General features: G+C 41.4%; 1 protein-coding gene across 1 annotated transcript in view; it reads left to right on the top strand.

Annotated features, from left to right (window-relative positions):
* Window positions 1-19,727, top strand: part of LOC149155753 (uncharacterized protein At4g37920-like) — a 147,598-nt gene that overhangs the window by 19,540 nt on the left and 108,331 nt on the right. The window lies entirely within an intron of this gene.

Below are 19,727 nucleotides of genomic sequence, written 5' to 3'. Positions count from 1 at the left end.
GTTATCTAGACATGCATTTTATTGATACTTGATATTTGTATATGCCATGGTTTTGTGTTACTTCTATGACCGACATTCTTTCATTATTGAAATAAATCGATTACTGAGCTACAATGGTTTATTCTCGAGCTGGAAAGGTTTCTTATGGAAACAATCTCTCGGGATCTTATTGCCTGATTCCACCTCCCCAGCTGGATGCTTGGCGACCTTGGAAAGCTTGTCTGCAGAGCGCCCAACTGCCTATGTCTCTCTTTCCTGATTTATATGGGCGTTCTTTACTGTGTGATTAAGGGTTCATCCTTCTTTTTACATACTTTTACTGTTTACATACAATCCTGCATTGTTTGGTCATTCCCTAGAGAGGATATATCATAACTAAACACTTAGTCCCATTGACAGAACTTTAGTCACCTGTGGGCATGAATATACATACAATCCTGCATTGTTTGGTCATTCCCTAGTGAGGATATATCATAACTAAACACTTAGTCCCATTGACAGAACTTTAGTCACCTGTGGGCATGAATATAATTTCTTTCTATCTTTCCCATTCTCATCTTGTAGATATGCCTAGCTAACTAAAATATGCTTATTTATGTAAGTCTTAACTAAACGCAATTACTTGGATGAATGCACATGGAAAATAATAAATGACATAAGATTTGTTGAATTTTTTTTACAAACATCAAGCAGCCACTCCCTGTCCTTCGTGGAATCATAGCTTTTACTTGCTTGCATGGGTTGAACTTGAGAGATCCTTTTTGAAACTATAACCACTATGATGCCAAATAGAGAGCTCGTAGTTAGTCAACAAAAGTGTATGCTACTATGCAGGTATTCAATACTGGGAAATTGGAATTGATTTTAAGGAGCTTTTGTAGTTTGAATCAAAGGACGAAGGGTGTTGACATATTGAAGGTAGGTATGAGTGTAATGAAGAGGCTTTATTTATAGGTGCTTTCCTTACTCTCTGATTGAGGGTTCATCCTTTTTTTGTTTAAAGCTCGACTTTGTATTATTGCTTGGGAAAATTACATTAAATATGACTCTGTGTTATTGGCAGCCCTGAAGGGAAACTGACCCAATACCACAGATTGAGTTTCTTCAGATTACAAGTGTTCTTTCTGATGAGTTTTTCAGACAAAATGAAAGAGTGGCTAAGATGCCTATTACTATGCCACGAGATACAAAAGATCTGGCTCTATTCTACAGAGCCACCTATACAATGCCAAAATTGCAAGACACTATTGATTCCCAACTAAAACAGGATGAAAAGGTGTAGTATCGGGAGGCTACAGAGCTGCTGTTCCGCAAGGAGCCACAAACAAGGAACCTTGAGCTATCCTTTAGCCATGAATCATGAGCCTTTATCCTACAAGGCGCTGCGCACCACCAACCAGGGAAGCATGAACCATGAGTTTTCGATGAACCACGGGTGGTAGACCTGCTTTGAGCCACAAACCACAGTTTGTGAAGCCACCTAGAGCCGGGGCCCTGAACCTCCAGACGTGAAAGAAAAATCCGCGGGGCAATACGCTTGACAGTCTGCTTGTTAGCCACCAGTTCCGAGTCATGAATTTTTCCAGAAGCGAAGTCATCCATTCCCAACCACACCTCCCACAGAGTCCCGTGAAGCCACCTGCTATTTGCCACGGAGAAGCTGATTGTTGTATTCCTGAGCTGCAAATGACAAAGCGTAGGCTGGAGCAGGCCAAAGACCTGAGGTTGCATACACGAGGAATCTGAATTCTGAGCCCACCCTCCTGATGCTGCACGTGAGAATTGCTCTGATGGTTGAGGAGGGTCACAACTTGCATGCTTATACCAACTTCCAGAACCGAGTGCAACAAAAAGAAGAGACCACCTAGCCAGAGATGGCAAGTCCTGGAGGTGCCCTAACTCTGCATTATTGGTGCCTGCGAATGGTGATGAAGCAGATGATACTCTGAGAGGGCTGCACCATGACGGTGAAGCTGAGTGGCCAATTGAGAATCCCTATCCATCTTGCAAGCAGAGGAGTCCGAGGGTGGCCGAAGGCAAATCCAAGAGTAAGGCATACAGTCTAGCGCTGGGAGAGCCTTAAATGCTCATGAGTGGACCAATTAGAGAATGTGAGGAGAGAATAAGCACGATAGGCATGGTTACTCTTTGATGACAGAGCCGATATCATCTTTTTCAGTAATGAACAATGAGCAGGACAGGACCTTAAAGATAAAAATGTGCCAGAGAGAGGACGCTTGCTTGCAATGAAACCGCCCTCGTCTGGCTCAGGAAGGAACTATTGTACATCATCATTCATCGTCATAATTTTCCCACAGGTCGAGCTAGATCTGTTGTACAATGCCCAAGATTGGATTAATGTGAGTGTCATATCACAACTATACCAGGCGTGCCATGGAATTAATGAGCGAAGCATGCTAGCCAAGTGGCTGTTAAATTTGCTCAGCCGTGATCGCCTTCTGACAGATGTTGGGTCTAGACACATGTTGTGGGGGGATTGAGGGTTCATCCTTGCTTTTACATACATTCCTGCAATTTTTGCTCATTCCCTAGAGTGGATATCCCTAAGCACAGACTGTTTGGCTATTAAGACTGGATGCATGTTTAAGTCCCATGACCTAAGTTCTAAATTTGGTCACTTGTTGACATGAACACAGTTTCTTTCTTTCTCATTCTGATCTTAAAGTTTCTTTCTTGCTTTCTCATTCTTATCTTATAGATATGCCTAGCTGACAAAAAATCACTTATTTACTCAAGTTATAACTAAAAGCAATTACTTGGATGAATGCACAGGGAAATAAAAACTGCCCTTCGATTTGTTGGGTTTTTTAAAACATCAAGCAGATTTTTTATGTACTGCCACTCTCTTCCCTTCATGGAGTCACAGCTTGTACTTGTTTGCATGGGATGAACTTAAGTTGTCCTTTATGAAACTATAAATGCTATGATGTCAAATAGAGAGCTAATAGTTAGTTTATTAGAAGTTTATGCAGGTATTGTGTTTCATTACTTTCAAGTTAAAATTGGTTCTAAGGAACTTATCTAGTTTGAATAAAAGAAAGAAGTGTGTTCACATATTGAAGGAAGGTGTGTGTAATGAAAGAGGCTTTCAGATGGAAACACTGAAAATTTGGTTAAAATGACGTGCAAAAAAGTAATTTGTTTTAAAATTATCCGTTAGCTTATATATAAATTCCAATGACATCTCAAAGACATTAATATGCGAGAAGTAGTTCAAGATATTTTTGAAAAAGTATTTTTTAAAAGGAATTTTATTTTTGAGAAAGATAATTAACTTTGTAATTCACTTTAGTAAAAAAGTGAGTATCCTTTTTAGTAGTTGAGTCTAAAATTATACCAAGACTATGGGTAATCTTAAAAATATATTCTCTGCTAGAACTATAAATACAGGGTGCAGTAGAGGATTTTACACACACATTTGAGCAGTTGAGCATGAGAGAGACAGCAGACAGCCAGAGAAGAGGCATACTCAGGCAGCACATAGTATGATAATGAGACGGCTGTTTGTTTGAGTCTGTACATGTACAGAGAGACCATACAGGTTGCCATGCAGGTCATGCAACTGTTTTCTGTTGTTTGTGGAATTTTAAGTAGGCTGTACAAGCTAAGTGCAGGGCATTTTTGGTATCCATACACTGTTTTTTGGGGTAGTGTGTAGAGGTTTTGTTGTAAGTTTTTTTCGAAGGAATGAAAGCGGATTTGAGGTAGTGTTTATCTGTGTGTGAGAAATTAGTTTTTATGCTTCCACTGTTTAATTTCTAGCTATGTGTGATTGATATTATGGTCTGAAATTTAATTTCAGCATTAATTAAATTCAATGATCTACTTGTTTGATTGAGATCATAAGGACATTAGTTACCTAGGACTTGAAATTCTAACATTGTATCAGAGCTTGAACTCTGATTGAGATCCTATGTGGATTATCATTGAGATATTGTCAAAGATGTGACTTCACCTACAGATCCACAACAGTTGGTAGCTCATAACGAGACGAAATGAGGGCCAAACAGATGATCTTGGATGCCATAAATTACCATCTGATCTCACATGTATCTGAGGAGACTACAGAGAAGGAGATGTTTGATGCTCTAGTTAGTATTTTCCAGAGTTGGAGCATAAACAGGGAGATGATATCATGGAACAATCTTAGATTCATAGAGATGACCATATTAGACATAGTCACCGGCTGCCTTAAGTAGATCACACAAATTCATGATTAGCTTGCAAAGGTTGAAGATGTAGAGCTAGGGAGCATGGCAATGAATGGTCTTCCAACTTCATGGGAACCAATTTTTCAAAAGTATTTTCTCTAAGGAAAACATGATTGACTTTGAGATGCTTTGGGATGATTGTTTCCAGGAGGAGACTCGAATGGAGTCGAAGATTGACAAGGAGGCTAGTGATGAGAACCTAGCTGTATTTGTTTGGTCAAATAAGAGTAGAGTTAAAGAAATCAGCAAGGGTAAGGGAAAGAGTGAGGAAGTAACCTCATAGTCAAGGAAGAAGGACTTGAGTAAAATCAAGTGCTTCATTTGTCAAAAGCATGGTCATTACCAGTGAAACAAGACCCGCCGATCAGCCGTGAGTAATTGCGAGTCACACTCTGCTCGCCTGCCAAACGTTCTACGTCAAGACTCCGTGAGTCAAACTCACGTTTACTGAGTTTGACTCGTGGTCAACGTGAGTCTGACTTGCGAATCGCCAATTCCTGTAATTTTTCCAGATTGATTCGATTGACTCGGCAAGCACGGGTTTCATGGGTTTAGGGTTTTAAACACCTATTGTTCATTTCAAATGTTTCGAACTTCAGGCCCACAACAAATATGTCGATACCATATTGTGCAACCACCTGTGTGAGCCTCTGTCCGTTACACAGTCGGTAGTTCATTACACAATTGATTCCATAATACATATCGTGCAACCAGTTGTTCATTACACAGTTGATTGTTCATTACACAACCGATTGTTCATTACATAGTCGACTCCATATCGTGCAGCTGCCAGCGTGAGCCTCTGTCCAGACTCTAGACTCCAAGCTAGCGCGTGCTTTGTCCAAACTCTAGACTCCATATCAACCCTCGGGCAACCGCACGTTACTTTTAGGCTTAGTTGCTTTCCAGTGAGACGAGATTTGGACAGTAGACCTTGAGGCATCTTTAGGATCTGATGCAAAACATATAGAGGAATGTGTCTAGGTTGCTAGTACAATATTATTGTTAGATTATGGTATGTTCTATGCTTAGAGCAATTTACTTCAATTTCTTCTTATTAGCCCAATGTCAATTCTCAGTATAGCAATCACATTAACATATAAGTAAAATGCTGATAGAACATAAATAAAATCGACATAAGACAAGCCAAGACAAGAGACACAAGATGTGGCGGCTAGCCAGGGACAAACCCCAATGCAGGGAAACCCTTTGATCAATTCTTCTATATTCTTCAATAATTCAGTAGAGAGAGAGAGATAGTACAATATCACAAATCTGTGATTTTATATCAGCAGCAATACAACACCAACCAGCAAAGTCAAAGCTGGTCAAACAGCTCCAATTTGACCTCTAGTCAACCTTGAAGAACTCGGTCTTCAACAACAAGGATAGGCAGCTCAAAATAGCCCTCGGTCAATAGTCAAACAGCAGCCAATGATCAGCACAGCCTGCGGTCGGCCCTAACCAGTCAACACTGGTCAATGTTTGGTCAATGCTGGTCAATGTACCACCCAAAACAGAAATGCATAGTTCAGATCTGGTCAACGCAGGGTCAACGCACTACTTAGCAGCTCAGTCAACTGTCAGCAGCCCTGCACCTCAGTCAATGTAGCTGTTAAAACATAAATCCATCCTCCTAGCACGTGTGAGATCAGTTGCTCCTACGCTTGCCCAATCAGATTAGGAGAGAGAAGATGAAGAGATGAGTGATGGTCAAATGAGGCACAATGTCTCTTTCCTTTATATGCAATGTTGAGGTTTAGCTGGGGGTGTGCCACACACTTTATCTTGCTGGCCGACCTTGACAAATTGTCAAGAAATACAAATAAGTTCATATCTCCATGAATACATGTTGGAATCAGATGATCGTTAGATCAATCCTACACCTCTCGACGAGAGGAATCCAAGAAAAATATCAGCTGTCATAAATAAGATGACCCGCATGGAGTTTGGCCCTAGTTGCCAATTTTAACAATTATGCTACTGATGCTAGAGTTTGTTAGAAATGTTTGAGCTTGTGTGGGATGTTAAAAGTCAAATTAGTGGCATACATCTTCAGGCATATACTCATCATCCTCAGTACACAAGGGGCAGTTTTGTTGTTGAGCAGGGATTGTACATCCAAGGTATACATCAACAGTATGAGGCTTACATCAACAGAAAGAGGTGCATGTTGCAGAGAGGATTTGTATCGTGTTGTTTATTGAATTCAGTATTGGGACTTGTGGCTGTGACAACTTGGATCAGATTAGTTATTGACTGATAGAAGCAGAGGCAACGATAGTGCAATAGTATTTTGGCAGCAGTGATAGTATAAGTTGTTTATGACAACACAATACTACAAATTACTAAGGTATGTTTGTTTTGCAAGTGGAGATCAGGGCCTGCTGCCATGATTGAATGAGTTTGTTTGTCTTATAGGATTGTGTTGATATAGTGATTACTACTAAAGAAGTATAGTTGCTGATGCTGCTAGAGGACTGACATAAGAGGATTATGTTGCAATGAAATTATTGTTTTGTTGGAGCCTTCAGGGCAAGTGGCAGCTTGCTGAGTAGGGTGGCAGGGTGGCGCAAGGTGGAGATTGGACTCTCCTTTAGGTTGGAGTCTGAGAACACTTGAAGGCAACATGGTGGTGCTATGGCGGGGTGGAGTCTATGCAGGGCATTGTAGCGTCCTTCCAGTTGGAGTTGGTAAACCTGGGCATTGGAGCATCCTTCCAGTTGGAGCTGATAAACTAGGGCTTTGAAGCATCCTTTTCGCTGGAGCTGATAAATCAAGGGGTTTGAGCCTCCTTCTAGTTGTAGCTGGAGAATCTTAGAAGTTGGAGCTTCCTATTAATGTAAATCTTTAAAGACCTATATTAAGAAGCGTTCGGTGGTTTTCTCTTGGAAGGGTTTCCACCTAAAAATCTCATGTTTACTGCTTTTGATATTGTGCATTGTTGAATGGTGTTGTTGATTTATAGTTTGATATGATGCTTATGTTATTTTATGATCTAAAGACTAAAAATTGACTAATTGAAGTGAAATCTTGATTCACCCCCCTCTCAGAATTTCCAATAATTCCATCCATTCATCCAAAACAATAGCTCCAAAGACCAACAATTGGCTCCATATATCAAAATGCATTCATAGATTCGATTTTCTCCGCAACAGAAAGAGGTTGCAATTCTAAGAAGGTCGAGTTAACTAGCCCAAGTGATGACGAGAAATACAATTGTCATCTCCTCTATTTATATGAGGAGTACAAATGTTATTTCTAGCCTAATAGCCCCTAAAACAACAAAATAATGCTACAATGACAAGTTAGGTCACAAGATGACCTAGTAGCTCAAGCAAAACATAAAAAACTGCCTACACGTGTGAATCATAGGGCACCTTTTGCTGATGTCATCCATGCGTGGAGCTCCCTAGGGCATGCGTTGAGGCTCTTGGGTGCCAAACTCGATGTAGAAGCCTCCTAAGGGTTGGCCCTTAAGTCTTTGTCACTAACCACCTAGGGACCCCAAAATCCAAATTGGGTCTCAAGAGGTGGTATCATGGGTCTCCAAATGGCCAAATGTCTGTCTCTGCTCCAACGTTGAGGGATTCCAAGGGCTTGCTAGACCTCTCATGTCTCAAGGGGTGAGACAATCCTTATCTGGGCCCTAGATCAACTATAATCCCTCTCGAAGTGCTAAGGCTGGCTTGGAGGCATGCTCAGTCTAGGGGCATCATCCCAAAAGTTATCAAATTTTGGGAAAAGTGGCAGGATATCCTGGGGGTTGGAGGTGCCCGATGGTGTATGTGATGCTTTGTTGCCACTTGGAGTCCCATGGCTCTCAACGCCTCACCTATGGGTCCAAGTTAAGTTTCCTAGGTCATAGAGGGGAACCACCTAAGCATCACATCATAGAGTCTGGTGAAAGCAACAAATCATTAGGCACAATAATCATTTTTGCATCTAAGTGAAACAAGTAACGGAATTTTAAAATTTCAAATAAGTTCTCCCTTCCAAATTTGGGGTATTGAATTCGCCATAGCGTTTCCTCCCTAGGTAGGAGTGGCTAATATACAACCTTATCAGGTGCTTTCAACCCTTAAGGGAAAGTAATAGTTCCTCAATTTACCCTTCAATTGATAGGTGTTAGTGAAAGATAATAATGAGACATATGGGAGAAAACTTCATGGCTAAGTGCCATGGTTAAAGAGATCAACAATAAGGGAGAATTCCACATCCCGAGTGTATAGATGTGAGGGGGGAGCAATTCTGGATGCATGAGTTACAAAATCGACTATTGTTTTTCCACCCCTCTTGTGTACCTTTTACTTTTGTTTGATTTTTCTTTATATTACTGCTCTTAGCTCAATGGGTTAGAGCTTGCTTTGAATGATATATAGTAGTTGATTTACCCCTTAATGATGGGGTAGTTCATCGCCTATCATGGTTGGGACATGCAAGGATTCCTTTTCTTTAATGGGACAGGGCAAACATGTGCCCAGGAACCAGGGGATGGCCATATGAGGTAGAGCTCATACTAGGCTTTTGCTCACGTGCTAATTTGTATGTCTCGACCATTTTTTTCATTTTAATATTCTTTTCTTTGTTTTTCTTTTGAAGCCATCTTATGCTCTTTTTTTTTTTTTACTTTTATCTGCACAACTTCCCATGACAAATTTCCAGGCCCTACTCAGGTATGTGGATGTGGAAGGGGGTGTGCCAGATCCGAGAGAACCAATGGTTAATTGACCCCGAGGATTGGAGGTGGAAATAGGGATTTTAATGTATGATGGAAAGTGGTAAGTATGGAATAGGGATAGATGGAACTACACTATCTCAATCAGGGCTTCCTCAGTAGTGCCCATCCTATACCCATTGGGCCATTAGGGGAGTTCCCACTGTACTAGGGTCGAAGATTAACCCTCATTTGAGGTGAGGGAAGAAAATGATAGTCAAAACTCTTCCTTCTTCCAGGTTACCCGATATTCCATGTCAAATGCCAAAGTACAAACAAGCATAAGCACCTGATTGTAAAATGAATAAAATACCTTTTGATTGGAGGCCCACCTTCATCCATGTGCTCATGAGAGATGGGGGAGAAGTCATATTGCTGATTTAGGTGGCAGAGATATAAAATGACGTGTCATAAACTAGTATGGCTTTCAAGGCTGCTGGCTGGCCGACTAGAAGTAGATGAATGGGAGAAAATTTTCTCCTATAGGGTTACCCATTTTGGTGGGTAACATCTGGCTCTAAATAGGACATGAGCTCATCCTGCAACACATGATCCATAGGCTAAACAAGAAGTTTATGAGAACTCCAACAATCCATGGGCTCACTGTTGGGTCAATTTATTGAGTAAATTAACACAAGTATTTTAAATATCAATCCAGGTTTGTAGAACTTAGAAGTATGTCCAAAATATATGGATATCAACTATAATCAGCTTTAGAAGATAAGTTATGGAAACTGAAGCAAATGCAATTATAAACTAATTAAAAGTGCATATTACAAATATAAAATTCAACTAAATAATTTCTAATTCAATATGTAATAAGTAGGGGAAGTGGCTCCTAACTTAGGAGACCCAGATTGACCTTTTTCTACAATACTAATTTACGAATAGAAATAAAAAACTACTAATGAACAATAACTTAAGATGCATAACAGAATAATTGAAGGGGCTCCTAACTAAGGAGGTCCTTGCTGTTCTTCGTTACAAATTCATTCATCATTAATGTCATTGTTAGAAAATTGGAAATTCAGAAAATCTTTTGAAAGAAAGATAGATGAATTTTAGTTTCTATTCATTGATCAGATAGAAGGAGAGTTTAACTTAAACACTGGTTTGTTCCTTCATATACACATTAGAAGTAAACTAAGATTCATCAACAAACATAATAAATCATCATACATCTAATTGAATAAACAAATCTGAAGCAAAACTAGTTTATGAAAATTAAGCTAAATTAACCATGAAGTGTACTTAGCTTGGTGTGGGGGCCCTCCACCCTTGCTTTGCACACTTGAAGAGATTATCAACTACTGCAAACTCAGTCAATCATCTACAACATTGAACAACAAAAAGAAGACGGAACAGGTTCCTCAAATTAACTCAAAATATTAAGAAGTCTCAATATGAAATTATACAATTTCTACATACATAAGCCTTCAATGTTTAAGCTTAAATAGAGAAATATGAAACACACTGATCTGAAATGTCTCTAACAACTATGTCTATCCATATCCTATCTATTCAAGTCAAGCTCATCCATCCAATCACTCAAAATCTGAAAAATCCCATGAAATCCTAAAATTGACCTATTTCTTAGGGATTTCCTAAATGACTGGTCCTGTTTGACCAGCTTTGACCGGGCCTATTTAAACTCGGTTTAACCGGACCAATAGGAATTCACTCAATCTTAGTTCCCAAGGTTTCTAGAAATGTGCTCAGCTCATGCCCATGTGTCCTGCAAATATGACATCAATGAAGCCATTATGAGAATTTCTGATCCTATCAAAAAATGCACTTAAAATCCAATTTTTATAAAAACATCTAAACATTGCAAAACTTAATTTGTATACTTGAATATGCATAAATTGGTCAAAATGGAGTGTATATGATGGTAAATGGATGGATAACATGGAAATTAAATGTATTTAATTAAACAAAATTAGATTAAAACGAGGGCCAACATTTCCCCCTTGCTAATGTACAAGCATGTCTTCATGCTTGCTTCCTTCTCTTGGACCTTCTGAGCTCTGATGTAAACCCTGTACCTGATCCAGATGCTTCCTGCTGTGCTGCTTGTAGTAGACAATCAATTCCCTTGTACTGCTCTTCCTTGTAGATTGTAGCCTTGACCTTTTGTTTTTCATACTTGTTCTTCAATAAGTTTTTGTCTTTGAGCCACCTGAAAGCTTGCCTGCAAAGAAGATCATTCTTTGTTTTCAATTTTCCAACTTCCTCATTTAACTTTTCATTTTCCTTGACAAATTTTGCATTATTTTTCTTGTACATTTTGTTCTCTTTCTTCAAATGCCTCTCTAGAATTCTGCTTATCTCCAGTTGATCTGTTAGCTCATTTATTTTGCTAAGGAACAAAACGTAGGATCTGCACACTGTTCGAGTTGGAACACAGGCTTCTGCGCATTTTTTGAAGCGAACCGGTTGCTGCTTGATGAGCCGCTCGATGAGCTATTTGCCTGTCTCTGTCTGGGCAGATGGCTACTTGCAAATGTGTTCGTTTTCTGTTGCTTGAGCTCAGACACTTCCGTGGTCAAGTTCTTGACAAGGCGAGTGAGGGTCTCAATATCGGTTGCTTCCTTGTCTCTGCCCTTGCTCACCATTGCTTGGGGCTTCCTGCTCGCATCCTTGGAGTCCTTCGTTGATTCGTCATCCTTGATGACTCCGATCGTGTGCAGGTCTTTCTCAACAACAATAGCCTCTTCGCAACTTTCCAAGAGTGTTGGTTTCGCAGCTCGCTTGACGAACTGCGCAATGCTGGTTGGCAGTGTAGACGTGTAGTAATCAACAGTGATGGAGTCATGAGGTTTAGTGTCTGCTGTAAACTTGTTCAGAATACGTGTAAACCTCTGATTGAAGTCTTTTACTTTTTCTTTTCCCTCCATCTTGAGGCTTCCCAACTCTTTGAGTAGCATGGCTGGGGTTTTGTCGTCAACAAACTTCTCAAGGAACATGCATTTGAATGCACCCCAGTTTTGTATAGAGTTCAGTGGAAGGCTGTGATACCATGCAGCTGCGCGACCATCCAAGGTACATGGGAACAATCTACATGCTACATCGTCAAACTGTACCTCAAGGGTCTGCAGCTGTAGGTAGAAGTTGTCTAGGTGGTCTTTCGCCTTCACCGTATTGTCAGGGTTGAACTTGATGTTCATTCTCTCCGCTCGCTTCGGCATCTTGTGCAGAACAACCGGGAGAGCCAATGGTCCTTGAGTCATCCATTCAAGATTTGGGTCAGCCATCTCTTCTTCTTCTTCGTCCTCTTCCTCTCTTTCAGAGTTTGATGGTTCCGGCTCTGAGTTTGTTGGTTTGTCTTCGCCTCCGCCTCCTCCGTTGCCTTCCCCTCCGCCTCCTATACCAGAGTTCGATCCCAAGATCACAAGAGTGTCTTGTTCGCCTTGCCGGAAGACCGGAGGCTCCTCTTCGTCTTCAATAGCTTCTACCAGACCTTCAAGTGTGGCAAGGACTGCTTCTTCCACCGATGATACAACAACTCCTGTGGGAGTGGCTTTTGGCTTCCTTGATGCGTATGGAAGATAATATATGCTTGGGATTAGTTCGACTGCTTTTGCGAACTGGCGAGTGATGGGACGGACGGAGTGAAGTTGATGATACAGAATCTCGTGTTCAATCCTGGGAGGTGAGGAGTAACCAATTGTAGAGTCGCATGTAGGTGAGAGGGAGTGCGAGTTACTGCCTTGACCAGATGGTTGATGAATGAGTGTGAAGGGATGTTTAGCCATATACAACTGGTTGCCCTCTTTCTAGCGCCAGAAATGTTGACGGTGATAAACCCGCCAACATTCAGGGGATCACCTTGGTATGAAGTCCCAACTAGACCTGGGAGTCCCATCCGGTATGATGGCCTGGTTGCCATTGTCTTAAGGATTTGCCTCAACTCTTGCTTGTCAGCACAAGAGAGTGGTTTACTTTGCCTTCGAGAAGTGAGGTTCGCATGCCTGGTGAATGCTAGTGTACTTGTGTCAATGGTTCTTTCACTGTAAGGGGAGAGGGTGAGAGTGAGTCCCAAGTTGGTTGGGATGAAGTCCCAACTCAGCTAGGAACACACAACACAACAGGATGTGCATAGCTTCCGGAGGAGCAATCCACACGGATGCGACAGTCACAACACACAAGGTAAGATAACTCATCCCAACTCGGCTAGGAACACACAACACAACAGGACGTGCACAGCGTTCGGAGGAGCAGTCCACACGGATGCGACAGTCACAACACACAAGGTAAGATAACATGTACAACACTCAACGAATGAGTCCGAACGAGTGCAACGGTTGTTACAACAAGCTTTATGTGAAAGGTTTGTCTGATGTCCGGGGAGATAGCCACCACGGGCGAGACAACATTAACAACATATACAACACATTTCCATTAACAGATTATGTATTACAACAAGTGAAATAGTTCAAGTGTTCAACACAGGTTAAAGCAACATGCATTACAAGTGTTCAAGATTAGTCTTACAACAGTTACAATACATGTGTGAAAACGTGCTGGCCTGTTAGCAGGCTTCTGAATTAAGCGAAAGTTCCAAGACACATCGTTACACCATACATCACTAACCTCGTGAGCGGGGCGTTGGAGCCACTACTTACTCCTCAAAGAAAAGATTACAAACTCTCTTGGCTATGTGGGAGGAGCTAAGGTGAAAAGTCCTCTCATGTACAAATGAGGGGGGTATTTATAGCCAAGGGTGAAACTGACCCTTGTGGCTGTTCGACTACCCTCATGATTGTTTGACTTCCATGACTTTTTAACTTTGCATGAATCTTTGTACAACAAGTGGGTCTCTTGGACTTCCACGTTACATTACATTGATTGACAACATAGCCCATAGTAGAGATGTGGGCGACATGACTCATGACGTGACTCGACATGACAGTGCTGGATCATTCGTGCCGCTGTTGGAGTGAATGTCAAGCTACAGTGCTGCTAGGTGATGGATGTCTTCATGGTGTAGCACAACTTCACCTTCGCATGGCAAAGTGCGCCGAGTCTTCGATGGTCATTGGTTTGCTTGATGATGCTTTGACACGTTGTTCTTTGCTTGCATGCTGGAACACTTAACAGGCTCCTTTGTTGGCGAAAGGTGCATGTTCGTCCGTTCGTCTGTCTGTGAACACATCTCGCATGTTTTCTCATTCGTCCGTCCGCGAACACATCTTTGCATGATTATTCGTTCGCGAGCACATCTCTTCGCATGCATCATTCGTTCGTCCGTTGGTGAACCTGTCCTTCTGCATGTGCTCCCTTTGTTCATCCCTTTCATTGTCGCGCCATGTTTGTTAGTGTACTTGTGCCTGCAGTCACTCATGACGAGTCGACATCAAATCCAAAAGCCTCCTAGTCTACCATGACACATGATCGTTTTAGATGCAGGTGACCGGGAGAGGCAACAAAGTTGTAAAGCGGGATGATGGCTTCGAGCACTGCTGATGAAAACTACGCAAGAGTCACTGAGTGATGAAGATGGGCAATCCAAGTCGACAGTGACTGTCCACGAGGTTCGCTGGAAGGCAAAATTGCACAAATTTTGGGAGGGACAATTCGGGCTGCAGGAAGGCAAGGTAGGCAGAATCTGTGCAGTTTCTGGAATGAGCGGGCAACAGGGGCTGGAAGGCAAAATTTGCGCAATTTTCTGGAGGAACAGGCCGAGCTGCAAGGAGGATCAACAGGCAGAAATTGTGCAGTTTTTGGGAGGAAGTGGTTGGGAGCCTGATAGTTGGATGCTGGGTCACTGTCAGCAGAAACTGCGCAATTCCCAAGGGGAACAGGCAGTCAGCCGTTGGGAGCTTAGCAATAGAAACTGCATAATTCTTGGAGGGAACTGGCAGTCTGCTGCTAGGAGTTTTTGGTGAGGAAAACTGCATTGAGGTTGACAGGCTAGCATGCTGATCATCTCTACGCAGTTTCTGAGTTGAGCGGACTGCTGTCCAGCAGAAGGCTTGCTCATGAAAACTGCGCAATTTCTTGGATGAGCAACCAGTCGACTATCGGGAGGATTGACTGGGAAAACTGCGCAATTTTCTGAGAGACAGGGACGGGCACTTGGTGTTTGTCTGACCTGTCTGCGCAATTTCCTCAGTCAGGAGAGTGGGCAAGGTCAGTAGCCTCTGCGCAATTTTTGAGGGGAGTCAGTCCCGGGGTGGCTACCAGGTCCGACTCTCCGGGTGGTTAGCATGAAAGCTGATTGGATTGCTTGCGATCATCGCAACTTGGAAAGACTTGCTTAGTGCTTCTACGCTGTTCTGGGTGACAGTCGATTGAGTCGATGTCAGGGTGATGGTCCGGTTGTCAGAGGGGAGTCTGGTTGTCAGAACTTCAACAAAATGACTAAGTGTGTGAACGATCGAAAGATGCATAGATGATCATTCAAACACACACTTACATGACTCGACGATGAAACAACTCAAAACATCCAGGCACATGTTCAACATGACTGACCGACGGTGCAAGCAGCAAGCGCGACACTCGTGATTGATCGTTGATCGACCATGACGACGCTTGTGCCGTAGTGAATGTGACTTCGTGTATGAGTGCGACAAATGTTTTCATAGTGAACACAACAAGTACACACGAAGCAAAGACCTTGAGCATAACCAGAACATGGTCGCAAGCATGACTTAGACATCAACATGCAGAAACTTGGGTGGAATGAACAAGCAAGGCGGATGCAAAGACTCCCATGGGCTCGTGAAGTGAACTTGAGGGTGCACAGTCATCAAGTGAAACTCCCAAGGGAGGCTCTGAAATTAGGTGCAGGGCAAAATTTTGGAGGGTGGTTGTAGCCGCTACTACACCTCCCCAAGACAATTTGCTCTTTTAATACTCCATAGCAACTAAGAGAAAATAGATAGCTAACACATACTCTCATGAGTGTGTGTGACAATCATCGAAGGCTAGATTGGTGCCTTCTACTTATATGTGCGAAACTAAGTCGTTTTAACCTTAAAATTGACTAAAAACCCTAAAAATAATAAAATATGTGATTATAAGTTAAGTAGGTCACAAACCGACCTCAAAGATAACTATCTCAATGATAAAACATAAACCTAGCCTCTTTTAACCCACACAGGTGAGCAAAAATGCCTACAAAGGTGTCATCGTCCTCCAAAATATGCATCTCTCATCAAAATATACCATGGATGACTCAATAAAGTGCTCCTCACTCAAAAGCCACATCTCTTCATCGAAGGTGACCCATCATCAAGCAAACGTCTTCTCAACAAGACGTCATCATCAAACAAAGACCACACCATTAATCCAAGCGACATGAAGTGGACGTCGTGAAGCTAGGGCAAGACATCATCTTCTATAGAAGCATATCATCTTCTCTAGGGGGGGTCTCAAGTCATCATCATCATCATCATCAAAACATCCCAAGAATAGGGCAATGTCCATCAAGAAGGTGCAATGCTAGCCTGGGGGGTCCTGTTGTCTCTGGGGTACATCAACTTTCTATGCAATGCCCTATCTCAGATGAACAATGTTTCATGTCCCATAGGAAGAGAAGAGTGTATTTAACTGTGTAGGATGCATACCAAAGTTAACGCTCTTTAAAAAGTGGTCAATGTCCTGGCTTTGGTGGTTAGATCAGTGATCAAATGGAGTTGGACATCCTCTCTGAAGTGTTGGAGAAGCATCATGTAGACCCTCAAGGGGTGGCAAGTGTACCTAGGAGTAGGCATCTAAAACATACTCGTGGAATCAAGTGAGACCAATATCATTGGTGTATGAAACATAAAGGTATTAAAGTGGACTATATTTAATGTGAAAGACATCAAAGTACTTCACACAAGCATTATCTTCAAATGTATTTCTAGCTTATGATTTGTAAACTTTTTACCATGATTAGATATGGCAGGGTTGTCACAAAGCCCTATTAGGTGCTTCCAACACTAGAGGGATGAAAAATTCCTAAACTGACCCATCAATTAGTAGGTGCAACTGGTCAATGACATGGTAGGGGCTCACTTCATGGAGGATGCCATAGTATTTGTACCAATTATGAAATTCCATCATCCTTGTGCGTTATGATGTGAATGGGGAGCAATCATGGGACATGACTATTTTTACTACCCCTCTTCTGCCCGATTTTTTTTATTGATTTTCATTTTCTTTTGCATCTTCAACGTGGGTTACAAGCTTTATTTTACTCATCATTGACCTCTTAAAGATGAAACGTTTCATTGTTCATTAGGTTTGGGATAATCAAAGTTTATTTTATTAAGATAGCTCACGTTTTAAGTAGGAACTAGGTGAGGGCTAATGAGGGGGGTAAAGTTGAGGGTATGCTTTTGTCCATACACTTTTCATTTATCATTGCCAATTGTTTACATTTTAACAGTTAAGACACATGCATTTTCTTTTCTTTCTATTGCATCAATCTCTTACGGTAAATTTTGTTGGAAACACTGAGAGGGTTGGGGTGTGAATCAATATTTTACTTTTTCTTACAATATAGTATCAAGAACATTAACCAATAACATCATATCAAAGCAACACAATATCTGTATATATAAACAATTTATTTTTATTTGAGGGAAGCTACATCTTTAAGTTTACCACCTACGATTGGAAGGGATACAACCCCATACTTACTAGCTTCCACTAGAAGGAGGCAAGGACCTCCTCAAGGAACCTACAACTTCCTTTCCTAACACCACCCTGCCACCCTCAACAATAAAAGAAAAAAATCTTGGGCTCCCGTACTAGGGATAGTGACCCAAATACAATAATATACAATCACTGCTATCTCTGCCTAAACATATTCAACTTTAGATCTGCTCCAATAAGTATGTCACTGTAACTCTGACCTCCAATGCAACAAAATAGATTCTAATTCATACCTTCAATCAACTGCTTTAGATATGCCTTAGAATAAATCTTGGATTATGCTTTTAGTAGCTCAGATCTCCCTTAGAAACTATGCCTCAGAAAAGGTTGTTGATCTACCTCAAAAGGTAACTCAGATCTGGTTCAAGACTTCTACAAGGATGACATCAAGGTCTGCTCCAAACTTCTACAAGAATGACTTCAAGATCTGCTCCAAACTTATACAAGAATAACTTCAAGATCTACTGCAACATTCTACAAGAATAACTTCAAGATATGCTCCAAGCTTCTACAAGATTGATGCCAAAAAGATCTTAAAAAATTGTTCCAAAAGTTCTTTCATACATGGCCTCCCCAATCAGGTCTCTCCTTAGTTCCAGTGTATGAGATATGAACCCCATAACACTTATTTTCTTTGCTTGTTTCAACATATCTGAATTTTCCTTGAGCGAATTGCTAAAATGCCTCCTTCTCACGCCTATATATAGTGCATTCGAGTTTGAGACGGGGCCGACTTGTCCACTTGCTGGATTGGCTTGTGCAACTGGTAGAATGTATAGTGAATATTCAAAAAATAATTTCTCTTCAACTGTGAGGAGTTAGAGGGAGTTCCATATGCCATTGGAAAGGTCTTGAAATAAGCTTTCGAACCATGTATGTTATACTTCCATTTGAGCTAGGTAAATGGAGTAAAAATGCATTCAAAGATAGGGTATCCAAATGGAGCATAAAAAAATCAAAAATCATTTCTCTTCAATTGCGAGGAGTTAGAGGGAGTGCCATATACCATTGGAAAGGTCTTGATGAGGGCTACTGTGAAAATTCCCAAAACTGGAATCCTATTCCAGCGACTGGAAATTATTCTCCTAATTGTTAATTTAATTTAACAATTTATTTACTGTTTGCTATGACAAATATTGAATAAATCACACTGCAACCTACACAAATAAAACTGCGGAAGAATAGATGCTAGCACACACTTAAAAATAACACAATTATTTTTGGACAAATGTCCCCAGAGAAACCCAACTTGGGAAAACCGGTGCAACAACTGAGGGTTTTATTATTATGCAGCAGTGAAATAATCAGGGTACAACTGGATGCCAAAATTGGAAATCCTACAGAGAAATACTGGCAAAAATTTGGAGATGAATTTTCCTCACCCCACAGGCAATCTCCTGGCACAACTCGCCTTCAGAATTTCGGCCCTTTGAGCCTCTGCGTTAGCCTTTGTGCTGCTCTGCGTAGATGGCTGGACGTCTAGCCTCGAACTGGACTTTGATGAAGCCGTTTTGCCTTTTACTGACCAGAAAGATGCTTCTCCGACGCTCCAGGACTCCTTCTCGGCCTTCGGAACTGAAAACGTCAATCTCTCCCAGCAAATTGACTTTGCCTCTAGAGGCTACTGTGCTTCCCTAGTGTCAACCTCTCTGTGGCTCTCTTGCCTCTCTGCAAATGCACTCACCGGATTTGGAAACCTTCCTCCAACTTCACTATATCTGCCCGTCTCACTGCTTCGATTTCATTAGCTCTCTCTTCGGCAACTAAATGCTGCTACTCAGGAAATTGATCTGCTCATGAAATTGAACTGCTCAAGTATCTTCTTCATCACCACTTCGACCTCCTCTTATAATCCTTTGTTGTAGCACCAACGACCACGATTAAAACATAATCAATGGCTAGGATCATCTTTGGATTGATCCATGTGAGTTTCTAGGTGATTCACGCCTTGACTTAATTAATTTTGATTAATTAACCATATTCCCTAAGTTTAGACTTAGGAAATATTTAAAAACTGGCTAATAATCTAATTAAGTCATTTCTAGGCGGAATTTGCAGAAACGATTTCTGTGTTTTGGAGATATCCTGTATTCTAGCCTCTCCACCAAATTTCGTGGCTAGAACACATCTGA

This window comes from Pinus tabuliformis, chromosome 9 (assembly GCF_031772625.1).
Source record: "Pinus tabuliformis cultivar Carrire ecotype Pingquan chromosome 9, CPIR1, whole genome shotgun sequence".
Lineage (NCBI taxonomy): Eukaryota > Viridiplantae > Streptophyta > Pinopsida > Pinales > Pinaceae > Pinus > Pinus tabuliformis.
The sequence above is the reverse complement of the archived record's forward strand: the minus strand, read 5'-3'. Positions and strand labels throughout refer to the sequence as shown.